The following is a 6396-nucleotide window of genomic DNA, read 5'->3' as shown; positions in this document are numbered from 1 at the left end:
CCTCCCCCCCCCCCCCCACATCCACGGGCCACGGCCCACACACCCCCAAAGAAAAAGTACCAATTACCAATATGGTAGGATATTTAATAATTGTATCGGATATACGATAAACCAATAATTTGATCAAAACTTGACGAATCAATATTTTATTAGGTTGACAGAAATTTAGCAAATAATAAAATTATCGACAATCGATAAGTTAAACGTTAAATTTTAAAAACTTGAAGCACTAGACAAGCCTTGAACTGTAGACCTATAGTTTAATTAACTAAAACTGAAAGAGCATGATGATCATATATTAACCCCAAAATTGATATTTGAGACCAATAATTGCAATTTTGCTTATGATCAACTTATTGTTCTTTTCTGGAAAGATCTTATGATAATCCTTTTACTATAATTACACTTGAAAAGATATAACTCAGTCTTTTTTCAAATAATTATGCTGAAATGTATGCTTTGAGTTTTGGATTCATATTCTATATATAGTTTATGATTTATGATATCCAGATTAAATCCTATTAAATTTAATTTCACACGATACTCTCTCAACATAATATTTTTCATTCCTAGAAACTCTGATGACTTATAAATATGAATGTGATAGTGAAGCAAATCCCAAGTCTTAAAGACAAAAAAATTGTACTAACCATTTCTAGATTAGATACATATGTTTATATTCGAATCTGTTCATCAAGATAAAAGGCATGGAAATTTTAGTTAAAAATTAAATATGTATACAAAAAGATACTCATATGATCGTCTATGACTAAATACATTATACATACATACGATATACATATATATGATACGTGCCAAAATTATTAAAGCTTCGAGAGTACTTTTTGACGAACAACAACATTCATGAATTAGTTAAATTTTTATGGACCTAGGAAATTTAATTTTTCTAACGGTGCTCTTCATGTAAGTAGAAGAGGATCAAATCATGCAGGTTAACTGGTGGCTTAAATTAATTATTAATTACTGTACCATATATCATATCATATTAAAGTATTTAAGATTTCACGTTACGTAGTAACCCCACTAATTGTGTTGGCAGTTGGTACAACACATAGTTGAATTTTCCATTAATCATCAAATCACTATAATATAATAATGTTGGAAAAACTTTCTAAGTTTCTGTTCTTTAAAAGCACAACAAAGCACGAAACTAACGAATGTAGCCTTTCGGGTTCACTTGAATCCATAATTTTCTACACAATATATATAGATTAAATCTAAATTTATAATTAAATAATAAAATATTAAATATTAAATTCATCAAATTTAAATTATTAATTCGTTCCAAAAGCAAATAGATCTCTTGGATCTTGAGAAGACTTCCCCCAAAGCCGCTCATGGTTTTTGCAATGGAGACATGCAATTATCTGTGTTCTTCACTACAACATGTGGAGGCTAAGATAATAATGCGGACTTAAAAAATTGAATTTAATGAATTTGAAACTGAAATTTTATAATAATTTATTGTGTTCAAAATTAATTATTGTTTATTGTACTTGTTTATTGTTTATTGTAAATTATTCAATTTGAATAATTTACAAGCTAGAATTATTGAATAATTCAAATGAATTTATACGTTGAACTTACTTATTTTAATATATAATAGATCCTCAAAATGTTAAAAGCTTAAAGGGTGAGAGAACAAGACTTGTCACGAAAAATAAATTATTAAAAAATATTAGAAACAAACGTTCGTTAAGGTATGCGCCTTGTTGAAATGGCCTAATATATAATATAATACTACTAGTCTACTACTATCATAAAATGCTTAATAATATAATTACTTTTCATGCAATAATATACAATTGTAATTTGTACTAGAACTTAACGCCTTTCATCTAATTTTTTTAGTTAACTATTTATTATTAGTAGTTAATAGTAATTAATAAATGGTTGATTTAAAGTTGTTACCTCGACATTCCTTGCTCAATATATATTATTAAAAGGATGTGAGGGTATTAGGGTGATCTCCTATGTGATGTGTTTAGCTATATAAAAATAAAATGCTACTAGGAGTAACACAATTAGATTATCCGAGTAGTGTAATAATCGATGCTCCATGTACTTTGGATTATTTGAGATGGTTCGGACATGTGAAGAATAGATGCATCAATTTTAGTATATACGTGTAAGTGGTTGGCTATGAATGGTTTCAGGAGAGGTAAAGGTAGGCCAATGAATTATTGGGAAGAGATGAATATTAGACAAAACATGACTCAATTTCAGTTTACTAAGGACATGACCTTAGATAAAAGAGTTGTGAAGGTCGACATGAATATATAAGGGTGGGAGAAGTTAGTAGGTAATAGAGCGTTGTCTCGCTTATCTTTTCTAACGAGTACGTAGTCATAGTATTACTCATGCAGTTCATTTTTTATATATGTTATAATTACCTGTTATTTCTTGAATTTCGATTATTGTTTCGTTTTCAACATGTTTTGATTTGTTCTCTATAGTATCTCAACATTACAACATGATCTCTTTACTTCTGCTAATTATTATTTTTTGAGCCAAGGATCTATCGGAATCAAACAATGTAACTTTTCTACCTATCAAAGTAGGAGTAAAATTTATGTACACTCAATCCTTTTCAAACTCTACTTATAAAATTATACTGAATATATTATTGTTATCGTATTTACTAGACCTTATCTTTCTTATTCCTTTGTATATTTGGAGGTTGAAGATGAACGCAATTTATGATTCTTGCAATGGAAAAAAAAAACCTGGAGAATTAATTATCCATATAACACCTAACTAATTAATATATAATTTTTTTATTATTATAATATATTTAGTCTCTTGAACCAGCAACTGGACCTCGAGTTTAAACCATTGAAACATTTGATTCACAATGTAATATGAAAATTTGATAAAAATAGCACAATTAATCTGTAATCAAGCAAATTAAATTTCATTATTTATAATTTTATATGAATAAAATCTTTACAATATATATAGACAAAATACGTGTTTGACGGCCGCTGCCGCTACGGCTACTGCCTACTTGATGATGGCTGGGGCCTGGAAGGGATTAATAAAATTGACGTGTCTCACTTTGACGGAAATAAATTTTTTAAAGAAAATAAAACAGTTTTTTCGATCTTATAACAAAATGACAAATGTCATTTGAATTTTGCAAACTTAAACAAGACATCTAATATAGCGATCACAATTATATACACATTCCCAGTTTCTCGGATGTCTGTTGTTGGAACGTACGACAGTAAAAACATACGGAACGTGCCGTGGAAAAGTGTGTCTTCTAAGTTCTAATCAACAACACATAGGTACACGTTGAGATTAGCAGAAAAATGATTTTCTAGTCTTTTACAAGATTTTTATTTTATGAGATCCTACATTTACGTATAAATTTTTTTAATTTTTACGTATGAGAGATTTAAAGTATTATTTTCTTAGACTCAAATTTTAAGTGAACAAGAGATCTTCATTTTTCGGTTAAGGTTTTGAACTCCCTCCCGTTCATGAATCTTCTTATTTTAATTCGAATGTGTTGTCCTTGTTTTTTCCCTTTTTCTTCGTTGTTTTATATGTGTCTTGTCCTCTTCTTCTGTTATTCTACTTCTCACTTTTATTTCAATAATGGTCACTCAAATTACCTTCTTCTTTCTTTTTTTTTTGAAATATCTGTCTATTCTTACCCAACAGATTTGATTACATATTTTACTTTCAGTATGTTAGTGTCCACACTGCTGCTTTTTTTTAATTTAATTATTTTGTAATCGAAACTCAAATTTTTTTACCACTTTTTTTTAAGTTTTTTTGAGCTATCATTAACTTTTAAGATTGAAGAAGAGTGCTTACATTCTGAACAATATCTCATGTTGGTTACCAAAATATATTATTCTTGACACATGACTATTCTTGTCCGAATAAAGTCAATTGATATTTTTTTATCAAAAAATTATATTGTATGAATAAATTTTAAAAATAATTAATATGTATTGAATATGTATATTTGAAAGATATAAATTAATTATGTTCAATTCTTTTTAGTGAAAATTTTGATTCATCCGCTCTGTTATCATCGAAGGACAGATGTTGGTACGTAGGACAGGAAGCAGGAGGGGGGCTTGTAAGGATATACCTATTTTATAGGATGTCTGTTATAAAACAGACAGAAAAACATAGGGATAAGAAAATTAAAGTGTGTTTGTTGGATTATATTATATATGCTTCTTTAATTTCAGCACATTGTGGTGCATGAATCTTCTTATTTTAGTGAGTACTATATTTCAAATAAATTTCTCCTTTTTTTTGGCTTGTATTTCAACAATGGCCATGTTGTTTTAATTTCCATCAAAGGATCTTTTCACATAACGTAAAAGGCAAAACATTAATGACTTTTTATGTAAATTATTTGCATCAAACTTCATTTTCATGTTTATCTTTAGGGTCGCCAATCGCCATTCATGTCAAGCCTCCAACTAATTTAAGATTATTTTATTATTATTTTTAGTGAAATATATGTTCCATCCTTTATCTATTAGACGTGATATAGTACTTCACTTGCAATAAGTTAAAATTTAGTTTAGAAGTAATTAATAGTAGCTTTGTCGATGGAGTAAGCGTTCATTTTTGTTTGTTTTCATTTTGTTATGAGAAAGATATTATACGTTTATTCTCTTTAGACAAATGACACTATACTAATGGCGAGAAAATGGTTGAATATACATGGGATACACTATCAAGTTTAGGATATCTGGACAAAAGAGATGGCTTTTAGGAAATTCCGTAGATAATAAAGTCAGACCTTTCTATAATCATGTGTTTTGCGAAATTGATTTTTCATGTTATGTTATACTATAGGTTCTCTAAAACATATTTCGCTATAATAGTAAAAAAAAAAAAGAAAAAAAAAAGAACAATGACCTAGTAACAATGAGATTTGATTGTATAACGATGAAAAATAGCAATGAAAAAAAAATCGTATTGGATAGACGGTATGAGATTGATTTCAGATAGTTAATTGTGTACTCAATTATTATTATATATTAACTTAAAATTATTTTTAAAAATCTTAAATTTTTCTTGTCTTTATCCTCTTCTAATAATATAATATCTCCCTTAAATATCTAAAACTTAAAAATATCTATCTAGACATTTTGCAAGTACAAAAAAGGACCAAAATGGTCCTGCTAGGGTGCACCAGGGAGATTTGAATTACATTTTCTTTAATTCCTCTCGATGACACTCACATTAAACTTTAATTTGCTTTATTGTAGGTCTTGAATCTCTAGCATGTGAAGAACTTTTTTTATTAAAAGTACATTATATTGGTATGGACATATGAGAATACTGCCAGACCAATGTGATAGATATATATGATATACCACTTGTTAGTCTAATAATTTATCATCAATGCAATTGCAAATGCAAAGCTAACTAACTTAACAAAGGTAGAGAAAACTAGTTTGAAGTCATGACTAGGCCCTCTAGATATCCTAATTGGGCTAAAGTGTGTAATATTAGGCTCAGAAGGGTGTACGTGCATTTGTTAATTTAAAAAAAAAAATTGTATATAGGTGTATATTCATATATTTAAAGGAACCTCGAATATATCTGTTAAATGAGTTATTTGTTTAGTGGGACGGGCCCTTGAGCTCATGGGAGCGACTTGGGTTTGAGTTTGGGCTACATCATTTTTCGTTTTGAGCTGAGAATTAAAAAAATACACACAAAATTTATAGAGAACAAGTTTCGAACAGACAACCTAACGTATGCAATGTGATGTCTGAAACACCAGTCCAGGCGTGCAAGCTTCATTCGGTTTATAAAATTTTCAGAGAGATATTGATATTGCATGACATTGCTTCGAGCCTTCGACCAATTTGCATTTGCCTTTAATGGTGCTCCTTTATCTTCAAATTATAGGTCCGCCTCTTCGTACACTATCCCTCGAGAGTTCGGTGCATGAATCTTCTTATTTAGTTACACTAAATTCTCTTTGGGGCTTTCCCTTTTTCTTCTGTGTTTTTTATATATGTTATGTCCACATCGTGCTGATTTTTGGCTTGTATTTCAATAATGACCACGTTATTTCCATCAAATCAAAGGTTCTCCCACATAACGTAAAAGGCAAAACATTGAAGGGTTTTTTGGTAAATTAATTGCATTAACCTTCATTTTCATGTTCCCCAATCGCCATGCATGCCAAAAACTCAAAGGTTTTTCTTTTAGTGAAAAAATATGATCCAAATTTACTTGTCGAATTTTAACTTGACGTATTTATTAAAAAATAATTATTAGTATGGTGAATTTTCTATTTTATCTCTATTAATTTATGGAATTCATGACATATTTACTTACTACATCTTTTAAAGACATTAATAAATTGAGGGTATAATGGGTGGG

This window comes from Solanum tuberosum, unplaced genomic scaffold, assembly GCF_000226075.1.
Source record: "Solanum tuberosum cultivar DM 1-3 516 R44 unplaced genomic scaffold, SolTub_3.0 scf00091, whole genome shotgun sequence".
Classification (NCBI taxonomy): Eukaryota; Viridiplantae; Streptophyta; class Magnoliopsida; order Solanales; family Solanaceae; genus Solanum; species Solanum tuberosum.
The sequence above is the reverse complement of the archived record's forward strand: the minus strand, read 5'-3'. Positions refer to the sequence as shown.